Source organism: Oncorhynchus kisutch, unplaced genomic scaffold (genome assembly GCF_002021735.2).
Source record: "Oncorhynchus kisutch isolate 150728-3 unplaced genomic scaffold, Okis_V2 scaffold1074, whole genome shotgun sequence".
Lineage (NCBI taxonomy): Eukaryota > Metazoa > Chordata > Actinopteri > Salmoniformes > Salmonidae > Oncorhynchus > Oncorhynchus kisutch.
Window position 1 is genome coordinate 17,501 of NW_022263019.1, and position 24,086 is coordinate 41,586.

Sequence of the window (24,086 nt, forward strand, 5' to 3'; positions counted from 1 at the left end):
ACTCCATCAGGTTTTCTTCCAGAATGGTCCTGTATTTGGCTCCATCCATCTTCCATCAATTTTAACCATCTTCCCTGTCCCTGCTGAAGAAAAGCAGGCCCAAACCATGATGCTGCCACCACCATGTTTGACAGTGGGGATGGGTTGTTCAGGGTGATGAGCTGTGTTGCTTTTACGCCAAACATAACGTTTTGCATTGTTGCCAAAAAGTTCAATTTTGGTTTCATCTGACCAGAGCACCTTCTTCCACATGTTTGGTGTGTCTCCCAGGTGGCTTGTGGCAAACTTTAAATGACACTTTTTATGGATATCTTTAAGAAATGGCTTTCTTCTTGCCACTCTTCCATAAAGGCCAGATTTGTGCAATATACGACTGATTGTTGTCCTATGGACAGAGTCTCCCACCTCAGCTGTAGATCTCTGCAGTTCATCCAGAGTGATCATGGGCCTCTTGGCTGTATCTCTGATCAGTCTTCTCCTTGTATGAGCTGAAAGTTTAGAGGGACGGCCAGGTCTTGGTAGATTTGCAGTGGTCTGATACTCCTTCCATTTCAATATTATCGCTTGCACGGTGCTCCTTGGGATGTTTAAAGCTTGGGAAATCTTTTTGTATCCAAATCCGGCTTTAAACTTCTTCACAACAGTATCTCGGACCTGCCTGATGTGTTCCTTGTTCTTCATGATGCTCTCTGCGCTTTTAACGGACCTCTGAGACTATCACAGTGCAGGTGCATTTATACGGAGACTTGATTACACACAGGTGGATTGTATTTATCATCATTAGTCATTTAGGTCAACATTGGATCATTCAGAGATCCTCACTGAACTTCTGGAGAGAGTTTGCTGCACTGAAAGTAAAGGGGCTGAATAATTTTGCACGCCCAATTTTTCAGTTTTTGATTTGTTAAAAAAGTTTGAAATATCCAATAAATGTCGTTCCACTTCATGATTGTGTCCCACTTGTTGTTGATTCTTCACAAAAAAATACAGTTTTATATCTTTATGTTTGAAGCCTGAAATGTGGCAAAAGGTCGCAAAGTTCAAGGGGGCCGAATACTTTCGCAAGGCACTGTATCTATGGATTTCACATGACTGGGAATACAGATATGCATCTGTTGGTCAGAGATACCTTAAAGGTAGGGGCAGTATCTGGTGTGACCACCATTTCCCTCATGCAGTGCGACACATCTACTTCACATAGATTTGATCAGGCTGTTGATTGTGGCCTGTCGAATGTTGTCCCAATCCTCTTCAATGGCTGTGCAAAGTTGATAGGTATTGGCAGGAACTAGAACACGCTGTTGTACACGTCGATCCAGAGCAACCCAAACATGCTCAATGTGTGACATGTCTGGTGAGTATGTAGGCCATGGAAGAACTGGGACATCAGCTTCCAAACATCTGTTGTGTACAGCATATAAAACAAAACTAAATCAGTACTCCCATAATGGTCTATCTTTTACCATTAACATGTAAACTCTTTGTACAGTGACTGGTTTTACAGTACTTCAGTCACAATTGCACGTTCAACATCTCTTCTCTTTGATTTATCTTTACTGCATTGTAAAGCGTTACAATATACACCACCGAACACTTTTTCAATTCTAAACAGTATCAAATTGAGTTTAGTGAAATTCTTCCTGCTTTAGTATTAAATGCTAATTGAGAGAACAAGAATACAGCTAATTTCTAGTAAATGTTTGATAACCATATCCTACCATTTACTCTTTAATAGAAAAATATTGTCTATTGATGGTGATAGTGTCACGCCTGCTCCCTCCTTCCTGCAATCAACGTCGCTGGTCTCCTCTCACCGGTCCTGGCAACCCACATTGCGCATAGCTGCTCCCATCATTAAGCCCACCTGGACTTCATCACCACCCTGATTACTCTCCCTCCTTATAGTCCTCACCCACCCCAGTCATCAGGCAGTACTGGTTCTGTTTTCATGTCCTGATGCCGATCTTGTTTTGTATTCGCTATGTTGGTTATTATTAAACTCACCATCTGCACCTGACTTGGTGTTACAGTTAGTATTTGTTGAGACATTATGCAGTGAATGTTGAGATTACCATCTTGTTCTATGACAAATTATACTGTTTTGATAGTTAATTTACTGACAGGTTTTGATCGGGTTAATGCATTTTGGGAAATGTGGTGTTTTTTGCAAACACTTTTTCGTTTGCATTATCCCTGTTTTGAGGGAAGTGTTCAAACAATCCAGAAACTAACAGTTTTATTGGACATGATTTACACAATTTACTTATTGTGTAGCTGTTGACTACAAAAAGGTGTTATGCATTAAGTGAGAACATTGAACTGTGCAGAAAAGGTAACTGTTTTGGTACGTAGGTTAAGGTATCATTCCCAGCTTAATTCAGTTATCAAGTCATCTTGTAAAAATTATAAAATGTCCAGGGTAAAGATTAAGATGACATTTTCTGAGGGTAGTAACTTTGGTCCTCCCTCCTATCGGTCTCAGACCGGGTCCTGGAGGAGATCAGCAGCGTCATAGGAAGTCGTCAGCCCTTAGCAGAGGACAGGAAGAACCTGCCCTACACTGATGCAGTGATCCATGAGACCCAGAGACTGGCCAACGTTTTACCTATTGCCATCCCCCACACCACCAGCCGAGACATCACCTTCCAGGGATATTTCATCAAGAAGGGGACGCTTGTGTTTCCTCTACTGACGTCTGTCCTACAAGACGGAAGCGAATGGGAGAGCCCACACACCTTTAACCCTGCCCACTTTCTGGATGAGGAAGGTCGATTCACCAAGAGGGATGCCTTCATGCCCTTCTCTGCAGGTGAGTTCCACTGTTTCTGTATCCATACTGACTGGGTAAGTGAATCCTTCTATGGTACTCTAAAATTAAGAGTTTGGGGAATTGCTTTGACCCAGAGAGTTTATGGTTTAAAATGTGTGTACAATTTGGCATATTTACATGTGAACTATAGGAATCTATGTAAACCTAATTGTTATGTTGTCTACCTCATTTTATCTTCTTCCAGGTCGTAGGGTGTGTCTGGGGGAGGGTCTGGCCAGGATGACGCTCTTCCTCTTCTTCACCTCCCTCCTGCAGCGCTTTCATTTCTCTACTCCTCCTGGAGTAACAGAGGATGATCTGGACCTCACACCATCCGTGGGGTTCACCCTCAATCCTTCACCTCACCAGCTCTGTGCTGTGAGCCGGGTCTGAGATGAGTCTGGGCCTAATGTATGTTATACATGACTTAGAACAAATGCTCCACTTTAGACAAACATGCTGAAATGGGTTACCTCACCGGCTGTGCTGTGAACCAGGTCTGAGATGAGACCAGTCCCTCAATGGTTTTGGTTTAATTTGATTGCTCTACAATCCAACAATGTAATTGATTGATACAAAGCACTGCTATTATGTATGTACAGAATGCAATTGTTTTTGCTTGCTGTCCTGCCTTGTCTGGGACTGGACAGCTGTTGCTAAGTAAAGTCAATCATTTTTCTAGCTAATGTTATCAGCAGTTGATATCTATACCTACCCTTGTGGGCATGTTTTTATGTGACTAGCAAACATACTTAGCCATATCTGCTAGCTAGAACAATGACTAACCATAAGCTAGCTAGAACAATGACTAACCATAAGCTAGCTAGAACAATGACTAACCATAAGCTAGCTAGAACAATGACTAACCATAAGCTAGCTAGCTCCAGCAGGAGTGGAGGTTTGACTGCCTACTTTGACTCCATGAGCGGTTCTAGTTATGGAAGGAGACTTGAAACAAAGAAAGACTGCATTGACACAGGAAACCCAATTTGGATCTTTTTCCACTGTTTAGTCTTTTGACTTACCATATCAGCACTTTTGCCTACAATTGGACAAAAGGCCAGAATTGGGCTGCCTGTGTAAAAGCAGCCAAAAGGTCTCACTTAAAGTGAAGTTGTTTACAATCTATTCGCTCGCTGGTGGCTAGTTTAAGCTACTCCTTGTCCATTGATATTAGCTAGTGGTTAGCTCTAGCCACATTAGCTACTGTACTAATGACTATTTACACACATACATATATATATATATATATATATACACACATATATATATATATATATATACACAATACATATACAGTATACATATTTGGGCACGAAAATCCATTTTATTGCACCTTTAAGCTTTCTTGTCCTATTCAAACGGGCCAACCAAAGGTACATAACATTAAGTGTCTGTTATTGATAACAGGTAGATGATTGACTCTGCTAAGCTTGATTACACCCCAAAGATAAATAAGCTAAGATGTAGGCTTCTGATTAGCCTTTGAGTATTTGATTAGTAGCGTGTCAGAGGGCTCCATATGTATTGCTAATCAATAATACAGTTGATGAGTGTGCTTGACATCGGCACCAGTTCGTCAAATTCTGGTCCATTTTGTCAACTTTGAGTCGGGGTTTGGAATAGAATAGAATTTGAATTACTGTCTGTGCTCAGTGGGAACCAATCACTGTGCAGCAATGAAAAATGTTCAACTAGTAGATTTCACCAAAGCTTTTAATAAAGTCTTAAAGTGGAACTGACAGTATTTTAGCAGCATGAAACGGTATTAAAATCTGTTCATATACACCCCCAGGAATAGTGACACCTTTTTCGTTTATATCTTCTGACAAGTGAGAACCTGAAAATGACCATATCTTAGTGATCATAAATTCATAAAATGTTTGGGAATGACGTATTGTAAGGCATTTTGTAAAAATGCTATAGTAATATAAAGCTGCCGTGCGTTTGCACAATGACTAGACACTGCGTAAACAGAGCAAATGAAATGTAACCATACTAAAGTAATATACAGTATTTAAGCAATAAGGCACGAGGGGGGGGGGGGTGGAATATGGCCAATATACCATGGCTAAGGGCTGTTCTTAAGCACGACGCATCACGGAGTGCATGGACACAGTCCTTAACCGTGCTATATTGGCCATATACCACAAATCCCCAAGGTGCCTTCTTGCTATTATAAACTGGTTACCAACGTAATTAGAGCAGTAAAAATAAATGTTTTGTCATACCCATGGTGTACGGTCTGATATACCACGGCTGTCAGCCAGTCGGCATTCAGGGCTCGAACCACCCAGTTTATAACATCAATTATACTATTTATTTGCTGCGGGTGATTCTTTGATCCACCTCTACACAGACGACACCATTCTGTATACATTTTCCCCTTTGGACACTTTTAACAAACCTCCAAATGAGCTTCAAAGCCATACAACACTCCTTCCGTGGCATCCAACTGCTCTTATGCTAGCATGCTAGTAAAACTAAATGCATGCTCGTCAACCGACCAGCATCACTACTCTGGACGGTTCTGACTTAGAATATGTGGACAACTATAAATACCTAGGTGTCAGGCTAGACTGTAAACTCTCCTTCCAGACTCACATTAAGCATCTCCAATCCAAAGTTAAATCTGGAATCGGCTTCCTTTTTCGCAACAAAGCCTCCTTCACTCATGCTGCTCAACATACCCTCGTAAAACTGACTATCCTACCGATCCTTCCTTCATAGCTACCGTGCAACACCACACTGCTCAATGGGGATGGTTCCAGCTAATGTACTGTTCGGCAGGCCAATGAGGATCAAGCTGACTGGGCCCCCCATCAGGCGACAGCTGGATGACACTGCGAAGTGCTGACACTGCAGCCAAACAGAAGATGAAAGAGCATGCCGACAAGACATCCCATGCCATCCACACTGAAAGTGGGTGACACAGTTCTCTGTTCTCAAAGAGAGGAAGGGAAACTGCCAACTCCATTCAATCCAAGACCACACCAGGTGATCGCTGTCAAAGCACCTATGGTCACAACAATCATGTCATTACCAGGTGGGAAGCACAATAGAGATTCTTTATCCAAGTTCTAATAAAGAAGTTCTGCACATCAATCTGGATTCATTCCTCAATTAAACATTACAGGCCCATGGTTGTACACAGATATAAAAAATGAATTCATGACTTTCTAGTAGATAGACCAAATGGTTGAAGAGAAGCATAATTAATGGAAAAAAGCATCCAATCAACCATGGCGTTATTTTAAATTAACTTTGCATCTCTTCCAACTATTGACTTTTACAACTCCCACCAGTTTGGGGCCAAAACATTAACAAAGACATAATAGTAAAATAAATAAGTGTTTAAAAATAAATATATTTCATACTGAAACCCTCGTATTAAACACCAATGTTATTCACTAACTTGATGGTTTGTAATTAGGATTATGTTTTACAGCTTTGTCATTCATTTTCTTTATAATCTTATTTACATGTGATAAGGTCACACCGAGGGTCAGATCATTACAAACGCCTGTGATGATCTGAAGTACCCCAAAAGGCCACTAGATGTCATATGATACAATTTCTAAAAAACATTGAAAGCTACCAAAATTCTGGTAGTTTACTGGTAAACTTCGAAAGTCTCCATTAATATACTCTCCCCTACTGACTATATAAAAATATTTAGAATGAAACCTGCTACTGCCATTATTCTGTGGTTCTTAAAGGTGTGTGAGCTCTCACATTCGCTCCCGTCTTGTAGGACAGACGTCAGTAGAGGAAACAAGTGTCCCCTTCTTGATGAAATATCCCTGGAAGGTGACATCTCGGCTGGTGGTGTGGGGGATGGCAATGGGTAAAATGTTGGCTAGTCTCTGGGTCTCATGGATCACTGTATCAGTGTAGGGCAGGTTCTTCCTGTCCTCTACCAAGGGCTGACAACTTCCTATGACGCTACTGATCTCCTCCTGGATCCAGTCTGTAAAATAAAGGAAGAGGAAGAGCCAAAATGACTACCTTCAGAGAACATTTACCCTGGACCTTATATTGGTTTTCTCGATTGCTTGAACACTTTCCTCGAACCAGGATTCCCCGTTCCAAAACATTTTGCTTGGGTAAAACGCAGGTGGGCAATTTGCCAATGTTAACAGGAAGTAAAACTGTCTTGCATTACCTTAATCAACTACAATGTCTGTGTGTGGTGGTCTGTGTGCACATTGATGCTTACCCTGTATAAGGGGGTTCTTGGCACTTAGCCTCAAAACCCAGCGTAGGGTTGTCCCTATGGTGGCGAGTAACAGCAGAAATCAGAATATATTAGGTTGTTGTCATGTTAATGAGAGTTTGTTGCCTGATTCCTTATACATACATAAAAACACAATGCATTTTAAAGAGTAGGAATTATTTGTCAAAAGGGGTGTGGCGTAGGAGGGTCTAGCCTCCAGAACAGATGCCACTGCTGCATGGGTTTGAACGAAGCCCACTGCTATTTCAGCTATCTTCATCTTTACGCTGTCCTCTATCACAGGGCTCTCCAAACCTGTTCCTGGAGAGCTATTTTCCTGTTGTTTATTTAAATGATTTTTAACTCCAACCCTGTTCCTATGGAGCTACTCTCCTGTAGGTTAACATTAACCCTATTCCTGGAGAGTTACCATCCTGTCAGTTCCTGGAGAGATACTGTACCCTCCTGTAGGTTTTAACTTCAACCCTGTTCCTGGAGACCTCCCTCATCTCCTTCTTGTTGTTGTCAATATTCTTTAACAAAAGCTACTTGGTTTTCAGCCAAGGCCCCAGCCATGGGAACATGTTGTACCACTATCTTCCCATAAACCAAACTAAAGCATAAATGTAGCCTGCTACAAATATAATATTTATTGAATTTTCCTGGTTTAGTCAAGTGTGACCAGTTTGTCATTTTTCTCTAAGAGTGAGAAACAAAGTAAACATCATGTACCTGCATTGAAACAGAGCCACTAATTCTGAGGTTCTCAATGGCTTGATTCACAGTGGCTTGGATCTTGGGGTCAGAGCATTCAAACCTGCTGCCATACACAATGTTGGAGACAGCATAATTCATTGGCTGGGATGTGTCAAATGCTTTACCTCTCACAAAGACCAACAGAATTAGCAAAACGAAGAAAATGTATATATTTGTTATCTTATTTGGGGTTTTCACAAATCGGAACTTCAAATTTTTACTCTCACGTTTTTCAAACAATTGAATTAGGTAGCGAATTTCCTCTTCACTTCCTTTCTTGCCCATGCCAAAGTCTAAGGTTCGCTACGGCAAAGCATCTCATCTCTTTCCATGAGTCTCCATTGGCAACCAGAACACCTGTATAAAAGTCACATTGTGCGGGTGTCAGGAATTAATCATGCTATGAGAGAATAATATCTTGGTCAATATTTGGGTCTGGAGTTACAGCACTAAGTATGCCTGCTTGACAGACCATTGTGTAGAATGCAAGTTTGACTTATCCAACATTACCATGTCCATTGGGGAAATCTTAGAACACAGGAGGCACTCCCCGGTCCCCAAACTCCTCTGCATGGTTGACCAGCGCCTGCTTGACCATCTTGTATCCTACCAGGATGACCACTTTTGTGGGTCCAAAGTGAACCATGGAGCCATATTTATTGGATAGCTGGAGGGATAAAGCATACAGATAGTCTACCTATAGATACTGGTGTACCGGATAGCCCGCACATTAAAAATTACAGTAAATTGAACTCTTATTGAAGAAATGTAACTCTGCCAAGGATAACATTTGGTCCCACTCTGAAGAATTTATTTGGCCTGCAATCTGATGTGCAATTAATTGCTGATTTCTGAGGCTAGTAACTCTAATGAAATTATCTTCTGCAGCAGAGGTAACTCTGGGTCTTCCTTTCCTGTGGCGGTCCTCATGAGAGCCAGTTTCATCATAGCGCTTGATGGTTTTTGCGACTGCACTTGAAGAAACTTTCAAAGGTTTTAGAAATTTTCCGGATTGACTGACCTTCATATGTTAAATCATGATGGACTGTCATTTCTCTTTGCTTATTTGAGCAGTTCTTGCCATACTATGGGCTATCATCTGTATACCACCCCATACTTTGTCACAAAACAACTGATTGGCTCAAACGCATTATGAAGGAAAGAAATTCCACAAATTAACCTTCAACAAGGCACACCTGTTAATTGAAATGCATTCCAGTTGACTACCTCACCTGATTTGTTTAACTCTTTTTTGTTACTACATGATTCCATAAATGTTATTTCATAATTGTCTTCACTATTATTCTACAATGTATAAAATAGTACAAATAAAGAAAAACCCTAGAATGAGTAGGTGTGTCCAAACTTTTGACTGGCACTGTATATACAGTGGGGCAAAAAAGTATTTAGTCAGCCACCAATTGTGCAAGTTCTCCCACTTAAAGATGAGAGAGGCCTGTAATTTTCATCATAGGTACACTTCAACTATGACAGACAAAATGAGAAAAAAAACAGAAAACTGTAGGATTTTTAATGAATTTATTTGCAAATTATGGTGGAAAATAAGTATTTGGGCAATAACAAAAGTTTATCTCAATACTTTGTTGGCAATGACAGAGGTCAAACGTTTTCTGTAAGTCTTCACAAGGTTTTCACACACTGTTGCTGGTATTTTGGCCCATTCCTCCATGCAGAGCTTCCTCTTGTTTTTACCTGGTAGGAGTGGACCCCTGTGTGGTCGTCTGCTGCAATAGCCCATTTGTGACAAGGATCAACAAGGTGCGTTTCAAGATCGTTCTACACACAACTGTTTTATTTCTGTTTGCTGTCTGCCTGTTAGCTTGCACGATTCTTGCCATTCTCCTTCAACCTCCCTCATCAATGAGCTGTTTTCACCCACAGGATTGCGGCTGACTGGATGTTTTTTGTTGTCGCGCCATTCTCTGTAAAACCTAGACACTGTCGTGCATGAAAGGAGATACTGAATCCGGCGTGCCTTCCTCCGACGATCATACCACCTTAAGTCAGTTAGGTCACACCTTTTGCCCATTCTAATGTTCAAACAGTAAATGATTGTCTCAATGCCTGTCTGCCAGCTTTATATTGCAATTGACGTGACTCACTGTATAAGTACGATCCATTTTCATGAACAGGGTGTACCTAATAAACTGGCTGATGAGTATATGTATGGAAGGTTTCATTCAAATCAAATGGGGTGCTGTCAAAAAGTGATGGAATTTAAATGGATTTACCCTGATAGACTGTTTTAATTTCCCATGGAACTTTAAACAATGCAATGGTTGAAGCCAAGCAGAAGCTTTATAAACTTTTCTTAGCTGGAACATGACATTTTGAATTAAAATTAACTTTACTCTATGAAGTATGTGCAATTAAATCTAAAAGGATATTGGAATCAGCCTACGCACCGATCAAACAAAATATAATAATGTTTGTGTGTGTGTCACGCAAGCTCATTTCTGGGATTGGTTATTATGATGGAGCATTTAATGTGTAGTGGTTTCGATGCATATTAGCTTTTTTGATTGAGTTTGTCCCACCAATATTTTCATGTTAAAATCACCACGGCATGTCAAACCCGGCTCACAGCACAGAGCTGGTGAGGTGAAGGATTGTGTCAGGTCCAGATCATCCTCTGTTACTCCAGGAGGAGGAGAGAAACGAAAGTGCTGCAGGAGGGAGGTGAAGAAGAGGAAGAGCTCCATCCTGGCCAGACCCTCCCCCAGACACACCCTACGACCTGCGAGAGAGACCAAAGATACAGTAAATAGCATGAAGTCTGTCCAAAAGGCAACCTGAATTGTTCCACTTCTTGCAATTCAATTATTTGTTGCATAATGAAGATAATATACCTGCAGAGAAGGCCATGAAGGCGTCCCTCTTGACAAATCCTCCCTGCTCATCTAGAAAGTGGGAGGGCGTTAAGGTGTGGGGGCTCTCCCATTCGCTATCGTCCTGTAGGACCGACGTCAGTAGAGGAATCACAGACGTCCCCTGCAGTAAGGGTGAAGTATGGGATCCCTTATTTTCAGAGTAAAAATGATGAAACCTGGTTTAATAAATGTGCACATTCAAAAGGAGTGGATTACAACTTCAGGCAGCAATATATATATATATATATACTTATGGCATGCCCATACTCCAATATTTCACAATAATGTGTTGTGATCTGGATGCCGTCTTTTTGCATCCCCCAAATGTGGAATCCTTACCGATATCATGGACAGAAATGGTTTGAGAACATTCCTAGATTTGAAAGATACATACACATTACCGGGCTACTCCTTTTTTTTCTATATTTACAACTAAAGTCAGCTATGCTGGTCTACAGAGTCCCTTGGGAAACCCAACTACCAAACCTTCCAGTGATGGATTTATAAATACATTATCTGGGTTCCCAGAAGGACTGATCTCTATAATATATAAACAACTTTTGGAAAGCTCATATTCTGAGCTAGCCATTTAAACAGTATGGTCCACAGATCTAATTCAATCTGAACAATCATTTAACTGGAACAGAGTATAGATGTCACGCATACTCCCTCTCCAGCATGCTAGGTTACCAGGCTGCTCATTATTATACACACACACCTGTCACCATCATTACGCGCACCAGCACCTCAGACTCACCTGGACACCATCACCTGCCTGATTACCTTCCATATATTACTCCCTTTGGTTCCTTCCCCAGGCTGGGTTTCTGTTTCATGTCTGTGTATTGTTTGTTCTTGTTTTGTATTATGTTTAGTTTATTAATTAAATGATTCACTCCCTGATCTTGCTTCACGACTCCCAGCTGACATGTTACAATAGAAAAATATGACCTTGGCATCCTGTAATCCCAACCATCAATTTATACAGGCGGGGTGGGAGGCATGGTTTCCAGGTGGGGAAGGAGGATGCGGGGGTTGGATAGGGACTGAAGGGGGGAATGGATTTCGCTTCTGTTTGCATGTATTTCATTTATTGTTTTTTTAACCTGTAACTTCCCTTCAGGAAAAAATAAGACAATTTGAAGTTGGTCTCAAAATAAACAAAGAGATTTGGATCGCCAGGTATCTGACCTTTTTGATGAAATATCCCTGGAAGGTGACATCTCGGCTGGTGGTGTGAGGGATGGACATGGGTGCAATATTGGCCAGTCTCTGGGTCTCATGGATCACTGCATCAGTGTAGGGAAGGTTCTTCCTGTCCTCTACCAAGGTTTGACGACTTCCTATAACCCTGCTGATCTCCTCCTGGACCTGATCTGAGACAGAAAGGAGGGAGGGTTGGAGTTAATACAATAAAATGTACACTGAGTAGACAAACATTAAAAACACCTGCTCTTCTTTCCATGACAGACTGACCAGGTGAATCCAGGTGAAAGCTATGATCCCTTATTGATGCCTCTTGTTAAATCAAATTCAAGCAGGGTAAATGAAGGAGAGGAGACAGGTTAACAAAGGATTTTTAAGCCTTGAGACAATTGAGACTTTATTTAACTAGGCAAGTCAGTTAAGAACACATTCTTATTTACAATGACTGCCTACCAAAAGGCCTCCGGAAGGGACTGGGATTAAAAATGAATTAAATATAGGACAACACACATCATGATGAGAGAACACAACACTACATAAAGAGAGAACTAAGATGACAACACAGCATGGTAGCAGCACATAACATGGTACTAACATTATTGGACACAGACAACAGCACAAAGGGCAAGGTAGAGAGCAATACATCACGCAAAGCAGCCACTGTCAGTAAGACTGTCCATGATTGAGTCTTTGAATGAAGAGATTGGGATAAAACTGTCCAGTTTGAGTGTTTGTTGCAGCTCGTTCCAGTCGCTAGCTGCAGCAAACTGAAAAGGTGAGCAACCCAGGGATGTGTGCGCTTTGGGGACCTTTAACAGAATGTGACTGGCAGAACGGGTGTTGTATGTGGAGGATGGGGGCTGCAGTAGATATCTCAGATAGGGGGGAGTGAGGCTTAAGAGGGTTTTATAAATAAGCGTCAACCAGTGGGTCTTGCGACATGGATTGTGTATGTGTTCCATTCAGAGTTTGAATGGGCAAGACAAAAGATTTAAGTGCCTTTGAACGGGGTATGGTGAAGGTTGCAAGCGCATTGGTTTGTGTCAAGACCTGCAACGCAGCTGGGTTTTTCACACTCAACAGTTTCCCGTGTGTATCAAGAATGGTCCAGCACCCAAAGGACATCCAGCCAACCAGGATTCAACATGGGCCACATCTCTGTGGAATGCATTCAACACTTTCTTGAGTCCATGCTCCAACGAATTGAGGCTGTTCTGAGGAAGATGTTCCTCAGTTAACGTTTAACCTTCATTAACCAAGCCATCCTTATCTAGTTTCATAATATATTCTTCAATCTGGCTCTTTGCCAATGTTGATAACTTGTAACACCCTGAGTGCTTTACTGTTTCATGTCTGTGTGTCACAGGTGGCACCTTTATTTGGGAGGACGGGCTCATAGTAATGGCTGGAATTGAACACATGGTTTCCATATTTTTGATACCCCTCCATTCCAGCCGTTATGAGCCATCCTCCCCTCAGCAGCCTCCTGTGGTGTGCATGCGTTTGTGTTTATATCAATCCTTACCCTGTATATAGGGGTACTTGGCCATTAGCAGCAGACCCCAGTGCAGGGTTGTCCCGGTGGTGTCGGTACCAGCACCAAACAGATTACCAACATTAAATACCAGGTTGTCGTCATGGTAGAAAGAATCCATATTGTCAGATTCCTAACAGAAACAGACCCTCAGATGACATGAGTTATATACAGTCAGTCTTTCCTCAACTCTTAGCCAAGAGAAACTGGCATGCATAGTATTGATATTAGCCCTCTGATTACAATGAAGAGATAAATGTGTCATGCTGTTCTGGGCAGATTAAGTTGGCCCTTCTTTTGACTGGACAATAATTAAGATAAGATCAAACTAGAGCTTGCTTTGTGGAGAGTGGTGCTTCTACACCTGCATTGCTTGCTGTTTGGGGATTTAGGCTGGGCTTCTTTACAGCACTTTGAGATATCAGCTGATGTAAGAACAGCTTTATAAATACATTTGATTGATTAAAAAAAGCAGAGCATCTATTTATCACAGACAATCCTCTTCAAATCTTTACAATCATTGAATCAATATGTTCTGACCATGAGAGTTTACAATCTAAAATAACACCAAGTGTCACGCCTTGGTCTTAGTATTTTGTGTTTTCTTTAATTATTTGTTCAGGCCAGGGTGTGACATGGGTTATTGTGTTGTCGTATTGCTTTTTTTTGTAGGCATTGGGATTGTGGTTGATTAGGGGTGTGTCGAGTGTAGGCTTGGCTGCCTGAGGCGGTTCTCAAACAGCAGTCAGGTGCTTCTCGTTGCCTCTGATTGGGAACCGTATTTAGGTAGCCTGAGTTTCGCTTTGTCTGTCGTGGGTGATTGTTCCTGTCTCTGTGTAGTGTTCACCAGATAGGCTGTAATAAGTTTCACGTTCCGTTTGTTGTTTTTGTATTTATTAGTTATTTCATGTATCGTCACGATTTTCTTCATTAAAGACATGAGTAACCACCACGGTGCATTTCGGTCCGACTCTCTTTCGACAAACGAAGAACGCCGTTACAGAATCACCCACCACACATGGACCGAGCGGCGTGGTTACAGGCAGCGACCGCAGGAAAAGCGAAAGGAGGACGTTATGGACAGCAATGGCATGGAGTATACGACGTGGGAAGAAATCGACAGGTGGGCGGCCGACCCAGAGAGAGTGCAGGAGCCCGCATGGGATTCGCTAAAGCAGTGCGAAGAAGGCTATAGGCGAATGGAGTTGGAGAAACAGACACGGCGGCGCAGAGCGAAACCCGAGAGTCACCCCAAAAAATTTATTGGGGGGGGGGCTCAGAGGGAGTCAGGAGGAGTCAGGAGATGGACCTGAGCCAACTCTCCTTGTTTTTCGTGAGGAGCCAAGGAGGAGACCAGAACCAGAGCCGGTGTTAGAGGTGAGCGAAGCAGAGACTGTGAAGGAGTTAATGGGGAAGGTGGAGTGGAGAGTAATGAGGGAGTTGCTAGCTTGGTGCTATAGATATCATATTCGTCCGACGGATCGTGTCGGGGATTTGATGGCACCTGAGTTAGCGCTCCATACTCGTCCTGAGGTGTGTGTTAGTCGGCTGGTGAAGTTGGTGCCAGCCTCACGCACCAGGCCTCCTGTGCACATCCCTAGCCTTGCACATCCTGTGCCACCTCCACACACCAGTCCTCCGGTAGCAGCTCCCCGCACCAGGCTTCCTGTGCGTGTCCTCGCTCCAGTATCACCAGTGCCCGCACCACGCATCAGGCCTACAGTGCGCCTCGCCTCTCCTGCTCTGTCGGAGTCTCCCGCCTGTTCAGCGCAGCCAGCGTTTTCCTCCTCTCCTGCGCTGTCGGAGTCTCCCGCCTGTTCAGCACAGCCAGAGCCTTCCTTCCCTCCTGCGCTGTCGGAGTCTCCTGTCTGTTCAGCGCAACCAGCGTTTTCCTCCTCTCCTGCGCTGTCGGAGTCTCCCGCCTGTTCAGCGCTATCAGAGCCTTTCTTCTCTACAGCGCTGCCGGAGCCTCCTGCCTGTTTGAAGCAGCCTGAGCTGCCAGTCTGCAGGGTGCTGTCAGCCTGCATGAAGCAGTTAGAGCTGTCAGTCTGCATGAAGCAGTCAGAGCTGTCAGTCTGCAAGGAGCTGCCAGTCTGCAAGGAGCTATCAGCCTGCATGGAGCAGTCAGAGCTGTCAGTCTGCAAGGAGCTGCCAGTCTGCAGGGAGCTGTCAGTCTGCAAGGAGCTGTCAGTCTGCAAGGAGCTGCCAGTCTGCAAGGAGCTGCCAGTCTGCATGGAGCAGTCAGAGCTGTCAGTCTGCAAGGAGCTGCCAGTCTGCAGGGAGCTGTCAGTCTGCAGGGAGCTGTCAGTCTGCAAGGAGCTGTCAGTCTGCAAGGAGCTGTCAGTCTGCAAGGAGCTGTCAGTCTGCAAGGAGCTGCCAGTCTGCAAGGAGCTGTCAGCCTGCATGGAGCAGTCAGAGCTGTCAGTCTGCATAGAGCAGCTAGATACGCCAGTCAACCAGAATCTTCCAGATCTGCTAGTCAACCAGAATCTTCCAGATCTGCTAGTCAACCTGAATCTTCCAGATCCGCCAGCCAGCCAGGATCTACCGGAGCCTACTACCTACCTGAGTTTCATCTCAGTACTGGGCTTCCTCTCAGTACTGGGCTTCCTCTCAGTACTGGGCTTCCCCTCAGTTCCGGGCTGCCCCTCAGTTCCGGGCTGCCCCTCAGTTCCGGGCTGCCCCTCAGTCCCGAGCTGCCCCTCAGTCCCGAGCTGCCCCTCAGTCCCGAGCTGCCCCTCAGTCCCGAGCTGCCCCTCAGTCCCGAGCTGTCCCTCAGTCCCGAGCTGTCCCTCAGTCCCGAGATGCCCCTCAGTCACGAGCTGCTCCTCAGTTCTGTGGGGTTCTGGGTGAGGAGTATTAGGCCATGGTCGGCGAGGGTGGATTATCCCAGGACGCGAAGGGGAGGAACTATGACATTTATGGAGTGGGGTCCACGTCCTGAGCCGGAGCCGCCACCATGGACAGACGCCCACCTGGACCCTCCCTATGGTTTTGAGGTGCGTCCGGGAGTCCGCACCTTGGGGGGGGGGGGGTTCTGTCACGCCTTGGTCTTAGTATTTTGTGTTTTCTTTAATTATTTGTTCAGGCCAGGGTGTGACATGGGTTATTGTGTTGTCGTATTGCTTTTTTTTGTAGGCATTGGGATTGTGGTTGATTAGGGGTGTGTCGAGTGTAGGCTTGGCTGCCTGAGGCGGTTCTCAAACAGCAGTCAGGTGCTTCTCGTTGCCTCTGATTGGGAACCGTATTTAGGTAGCCTGAGTTTCGCTTTGTCTGTCGTGGGTGATTGTTCCTGTCTCTGTGTAGTGTTCACCAGATAGGCTGTAATAAGTTTCACGTTCCGTTTGTTGTTTTTGTATTTATTAGTTATTTCATGTATCGTCACGATTTTCTTCATTAAAGACATGAGTAACCACCACGGTGCATTTCGGTCCGACTCTCTTTCGACAAACGAAGAACGCCGTTACACCAAGTAACAGCCACACCATTAATTACCAGATTCAGCTGATGTCCAGAACTTAGGGAATGATTTGTATCAATATAATGCTTCATTTTGAATATGTTCAGGACCAGTTTATTACTGGCCACCCATGATTTCACTAGCTGTGATTGCTGACGGGTTGAATCATCAGCTTACATGGACACAGGTTCTGTTTAATGCCAGTGGCAGGTCATGAAAATAGAAAAGAGTAGAGGGCCAAGAGAGCTGCCATGCAGTACACCTCACTTTACATGTTTAACATTAGAGAAGCTTCCATTAAAGAAACCCCCTTTGGGTTCTATTAGATAGATTGCCATATTGTGGATTCAGAGCTGAGGTTGAAAAGCCATAACACATAGGATTTTTCAACACGTTATGGTCACTAATATTAAAGGCTGCACTGAAATATTTTCATTATACATTTCTTTAAACCAATCATCAGTCATCTGTGCCAGTGCATGTTCAGTGGCCTTCTCTATAAGCATTCGGAAAGTCTTGATTTGTTTACAGAGAAATAGCATTGTATTTGGTCAAACACCATTTTTTTCCAACAGTTTACTAAAAGCTGGCAGTAAGATGATAGGTTGGCTGTTAGAACCAGGCCTGAGGACAAACACTTCACTAGGCTCAGATTAAAGACATGACAGTTGTCAATACCAGGAGGTTTGTCATTATTGATCGACAATCATTTCGTCACCTCTCCCACACTAACTTTACAAAATGAAAGATAAGCATTGTAAATTTGAATTATGTGGGTTTTTTAATGCATGAATATTATGGCTCACTGTTTTGCTGGCATTTCCTGCTCAACTTCATTGGCATGGTGGCAAATTTATCATGAAAATAATTGGCAACATAAATAAGCCATCTGGTTCCATTTTAATAGAATTAGTCTTTCTAACCATAATTTCCTTTTATTTATTTAACTAGGCAAGTCAGTTAAGAACAAATTCTTATTTACAATAACAGCCTACTGGGGAACAGTGAGTTAACTGCCTTGTTCAGGGGCAGAACGACAGATGGTCAGCGACCTGGTCAGCTCGGGGATTCAACCCAGCTACGTTTCAGTTACCAGCCCAACGCTCAAACCACTAGGTTACCTGCCGCCCCAATTTAAAGTACTCTAAAGTCTCCCCCATCATTCTTTATATCCTTGATCTTGGCTTCATAATACAGTGTCTCCTCTTTGTTGAGTTTAGTCACATTATTTCTCAATTTGCAGTAAGTCAGTCCGTCAGATGTGCAGCCAGACTTATTAGCCACTCCTTTTGCCCCCATCTCTTTCACCTATAAAGTTTTTCAATTCCTCATCAATCCATGGAGCCAGTTTCTTAAAAGGTTCATGTTTATCAATAACTAGAAGAAGTAATTTCATAAATGCATCAAGTGCAGCGTCTGGATGCTCCTTATTAATCACATGAGACCAACAAATATTTTTTAACATCATCCACTTAAGTGTCACAGCAAAATGTGACTTCTTATTTTTTTAGGTATTTTTCTTAAAACGTCATTGTTGGTTAAGGGCTTGTAAATATGCATTTCACTGTTGTATTCGACACATGTGACAAATACAAAAGATGTTCAAATCAAATCAAATGGTATGATCTCATACACTATTTTAGTCCCATCTTTTAGAAGTGTCGCTTTCCTGGAAATAACCACTGGATATTGTGATCACTGCATCCAATGGTACGGATACAGCCTTAGAACAAAGATCTATATTATTAGGACAAATGTAATCAATACAGTGCATGTGGATGATCGTTCCTGTTCTGTTTGTAAACACACTAGTAGGTTGATTAATAACCTGAACCAGATTACAGTCACTGGTTACAGTGAGATGCTTCCTCTTCAGCGGAGAGCTTGATGACAACCAAGATATAAACAGAGAGGTCTTCTATCACATAAACTATTTTTTTATTTAAGTAAAGCAAGTCAGTTAAGAACAAATTCTTATTTACCATGACGGCGTACCCCGGCCAAACCCTAACAATGCTGGCCCAATTGTGTGTCGCACTGTGGGACTCCAATCATGGCCGGTTGTGAGCCAGCCTGGAATCGAACCAGGGTCTGTAGTGATGCCTCTAGCACTGAGATGCAGTGCCTTAGACCTCTGCGCCACTCAGGAGCCCCCATCAAGCATTTCACACACATTATGTGGATACTGACAGTTAGAACTCGGTGGCCTATAGGAGCTACACTAAAATAGGCTTTAGAAGAGGCTCCTTCAGGCCCCTCACCAGCTCTGTCACCTTGTCACGTTTTACTTCTGTTGAAGGAAAGGCGGACCAAAACGCGGCGTGGTTTGTGTTCATCTTGATATTTAATTAAAGAAAGTACTGAACACTGAATACAAAAACAATAAACAAATAACGACCATGAAGCTAAATGAGAACTGTGATGACACAAGCAATCAACATAGACAATCACCCACAAACAAACAGTGCAACCCAGGCTACCTAAGTATGATTCTCAATCAGAGACAACTAATGACACCTGCCTCTGATTGAGAACCATACTAGGCCGAAACATACAAATCCCCAAATCATAGAAAAACAAACATAGACTGCCCACCCAACTCACGCCCTGACCATACTAAATAAATACAAAACAAAGGAAATAAAGGTCAGAACGTGACACACCTTCATCTTCATATCAGCAATGTTCTTTTTCAGACGTGTCAGGTCGTTTATCCACGGACCCAACCATGGAAACATGTTGTAACACAGAGATTCAGGTAGAATACGCATAAAACAATATTATATTAATTATAACATAACACACCACAACTATGATTAGATTATTAAATGCATAAATTCAAATGTGATACACATATGCATAAATATGTAATTATTAGTTGTGAGCACCAATAGTGATATTCAATATTATTTGATATCGATATGAGCAAGGCATATTGTATGTCGGTTTATTATTTTTACTATTGTTAAGTGTGTGTACTGGAGGTGAAGTCAGGTGCAGGAGAGCAGAGTGTAGTGAACAGGCACACTTTTATTCCGGTCCAACGAAAGCACAACAGTACATAAATGTGCCCAAACAACACCCACATAACATAAAATCAATTTCACACGGAGGGGAACAGAGGACTAAATACATGCTGTGTGATTAGGGAATGAAAACCAGGTGTGTATGTATGGAACAAGACGAAACAAATGGAAATATGAAAAATGGAGCGGCGATGGCTAGAAAGCCGGTGACGTCGATCGCCGAACGCCGCCTGAACAAGGAGAGGAGCCGACACCGGTGGAATCGTGACAACTATTCTGTAAAAAGAACACATTACTTTTCCTGCATACACAAAACCCTCAAACAGAACTCACAGGCTCTCAATTTAGCATATTTAATTAGTTGCCTGTTGATGGTGCTATAATACAGGCCTCCCTAACCAACTAACCAACTAACCAGTATGAATACAATATTATAATACCAGAATATTCACGCCTGGCCCAACGGACAATCTGCTAACAGTTGTCTGAACTTCAAAGAGCCATGGAAGTGAACAGAAAAGTGAACATACACAGGTGCAATATATTTTATGCAAACCGATACGATATGGAATCACAAAAATGGTACTGATATTGTGAATATCAGTGCCCATCACTAGTGATTACATATTATATATAATAATTACAATGATATAATTAATAAAATATTTTAGCCATTTAGCAGACGCTCTTATCCAGAGCGATTCACAGTTAGTGCATTCATCTTAAGAGTCATGACTTCCACCGAAGTTGGTGCCTCTCGGGCAGCATTCGGCAGTCATCGTCCCCGGCTTTCTAGCTGCCACCGATCTACGTTTCTTTTTCCATTTGTATTGTCTTGATTGTACACACCTGGTTCCCATTACGTTAATATTTATTCCCTATTTAACCCGCTGCTTCCCACAGGGTTTTGTGCGTGTTTGTTCTTTGTTTAGTGTTCAAGACTTCTGTGAGCTGGTGTGTTTTCCCTACGTGGAAATATTCTGTTGTTTCTTTTCGAGTAAAGTACGTATTTTACTCAGTTCTGTGTCCTGCGCATGACTCCTAACCGCTGCACATTGACACATGACAGAAACACACACCCCTTATGGAGTCAGCAGGTGTACCCAGTCCTCCGTTACCAGTGGAGGAACACGTCCAGCAGCACGCGACAATGCTCCAAAATCTTGGCACAGCCATGGATCGCGTGCTGCACACCATGAAGCGATGGGAGAGAGGGGGTTTTCCCACACCCCAATCAACTTCACCCCAACCCACACCGCTGTCCACCCCTCCGTCACCTGGACCCAGTGTAGACGTCACCTGGACCCAGAATAGACGCAGCGTTGGTACGCTATGAGGATTTCACCCGCCGCATCCGGGCGGTCTTCGATCATCCACCTGAAGGGAGCACGGCGGGGGAACGCTTGTTCCATCTCAGACAGGTGATGAGGAGCACACAGGACTTCGCACTGGACTTCAGGACCCTGGCTGCCAGCGCGGGATGGAATGAGAGGGCCCTGATCGACTATTACCGGTGTAGTCTACGTGAGTACGTTCATCGGGAGCTGGCCTGCAGGGACACCACCCTTACCCTCGACCAGCTGGTGGATTTATCCATCCGGCTGGATAACCTGTTGGCCACCCGCGGACGTCCGGATCGGGGTACGTTCATTCCATCCCCCAGCACCTCCGATCCTACACCTATGGAGCTTGGAGTTGCTGCTCTCAGGGTGACTGGAAGGGGGCCGTTTCCTGCACTACCTGTGGCGGCAGAGGGCACACTGCTGGTCGGTGCTGGGGAGGATCCCCAGCGAGTCGAGGCAGCAGTCAGGGCACTGGTGGATCATCCCAGGTGAGTAGGCACCCGACTCACTCAGAGCTCCCTGTTGAGCACATGTGTGTATGTATAGAATTTCCTTAGTTTTCCCCGCATTCCCAGCATAAGGCGCTAGTAGATTCATGCGCAGCTGGGAACTTTGTTGACCGTTAATTTGCACTTAGATTAGGGATCCCTATTGTTCCTGTTGATGTTCCCTTCCCTGTACATGCCTTAGATAGTCGTCCTTTGGGGTCGGGCCTGATTTAGGAGGTCATGGCTCCACTATGTATGATAACGTAGGAGGGTCATGAGGAGAGTCTCTTCTTGATCGATTCTACTGCGTTTCCTGTGGTGTTGGGGCTTCCCTGGTTGACCTATCATGACCCCACTGTTTCGTGGCAACAGAGGGCTCTCAAGGGATGGTCACATCAGTGCTCAGGGAGGTGTATAGATGTTTCCATAGTTGCAACTACGGTGGAGAGTCCAAACCAGGTCTCCACCACGCACATCCCCCCTGAATATGCCGATTTGGCTCTTGCCTTCTGTAAAAAGAAGGCGACTCAACTACCTCCCCATCGACGGGGGGATTGTGCGATAAATCTCCTGGTAGACACAGCACTTCCCAGGAGCCACGTGTATTCTCTGTCACAGGAGGAGACGGCAGCTATGGAAACATACTGTATGTCTCCGAATACATTCGGCCTTCCACCTCACCTGCCTCCTTGAGGTTTTTTTTGTGAAGAAGAAGGATTGAGGTTTACGCCCTTGCATTGACTGTAGAGGTATAAATCAGATCACGGTGAAGTATAGTTACCCGCTGCCTCTCATAGCCAGTGTGACAGAGTCATTGCATGGGGCACGCTTCTTCACCAAATTGGATCTCAGAAGCGCTTACAACCTGGTGCGTATCCGGGAGGGGGATGAGTGGAAGACGACATTTAGTACCACCTCTGGGCACTATGAGTACCTCGTCGTGCCGTACGGGTTGATGAATGCTCCATCAGTCTTCCAATACTTTGTAGACAATATTTTCAGGGACCTGCACGGGCAGGGTGTAGTGGTGTACAGTATATAGATGACATTCTAATATACTCAGCTACACGCGCCGAGCATGTGTTCCTGGTGCGCAAGGTGCTTGGTCGACTGTTGGAGCATGACCTGTACGTCAAGACTGAGAAATGTCTGTTCTTCCAACAGTCCGTCTCCTTCCTAGGGTACCGCCTGTCAACGTCAGTGGTGGAGATGGAGAATGACCGCATTTCAGCCATGCGTAATTGGCTGACCCCAACCACGGTAAAGGAGGTGCAGAGGTTCTTAGGGTTCGCCAACTACTACCGGATGTTTATCCGGGGCTTTGGTCAGGTAGCGGCTCCCATTACCACCTTGCTGAAGGGGGGACCAGTGCGACTGCAGTGGTCAGTTGGGACGGACAGGGCTTTTCGTCACCTGAAGGCTCTCTTTACCTCAGCTCCTGTGCTGGCTCATCCTGATCCCTCCTTGGCATTCATAGTAGAGGTGGACGCGTCCGAGGCTGGGATAGGTGCTGTGCTGTGCCGTCACCAAAGCTCCACCCCTGTGCTTTCTTTTCGAAGAAGCTCAGCCCAGCGGAGCAAAACTATGATGTGGGGGACCGGAAGCTGTTGGCTGTTGTCAAGGCTCTGAAGGGCAAAACACCCTTTTCTCATTTGGACTGACCACCGCAATCTGGAGTAGGAGAATGAGGAGGAGAATGAACCCTCGCCAGGCAAGGTGGCCATGTTTTTCACCTGTTTTGTTTTCACCCTACCCTACAGATCAGGTTCCCAGAACGCTAAGGCAGACACACTGTCCCAGATGTATGACACAGAGGAGCGGTCCACAGATCCCACTCCCATATTCCCGGCTTCTTGCCTGGTGGCACCGGTGGTACGGGATGTTGACGCGGACATCGAGCGGGCGTTACGTGCGGAGCCAACTCCCACCCAGTTGGGTGTCTGTACGTTCCGTCTGATGTCCGTGATCGATTGATCTGTTGGGCCCACATGTCACCCTCCTCTGGTCATCCTGGCATCTGTCGGACAGTGCGCTGTCTTAGTGGGAAGCACTGGTGGCCCACTTTAACTAAGGACGTGAGGGTTTATGTGTCCTCCTACTCGGTGTGCGCCCAGTGCAAGGCACCTAGACACCTGCCCAGAGGGAAATTACAACCCCTACCCATTCCACAACGGCCGTGGTCACACCTATTGGTGGATTTCATGACAGATCCTCCGTCACAAGGAAACACCACGATTCTGGACGTTGTGGATCGGTTCTCTAAGTCCTGCCGTCTCCTTACTTTGCCCGGTCTCCCTCCGGTCTCCCTACTGACTGCAGAGGCCCTGTTTACACACGTCTTCCGGCACTACAGGTGC

General features: G+C 44.3%; 3 pseudogenes; 1 reads left to right on the forward strand and 2 right to left on the reverse strand.

Annotated features, from left to right (window-relative positions):
- The window catches only part of LOC109881695 (cytochrome P450 2K1-like), a 20,992-nt pseudogene extending 16,389 nt beyond the window's left edge, over positions 1–4,603 (forward strand).
- A 936-nt stretch (positions 4,604–5,539) lies between these two features.
- On the reverse strand, positions 5,540–8,808 carry LOC109881694 (cytochrome P450 2K1-like; annotated as a pseudogene).
- Positions 8,809–9,377: 569 nt separating this feature from the next.
- LOC116352975 (cytochrome P450 2K1-like) overlaps positions 9,378–24,086 on the reverse strand; it is a 28,064-nt pseudogene continuing 13,355 nt past the window's right edge.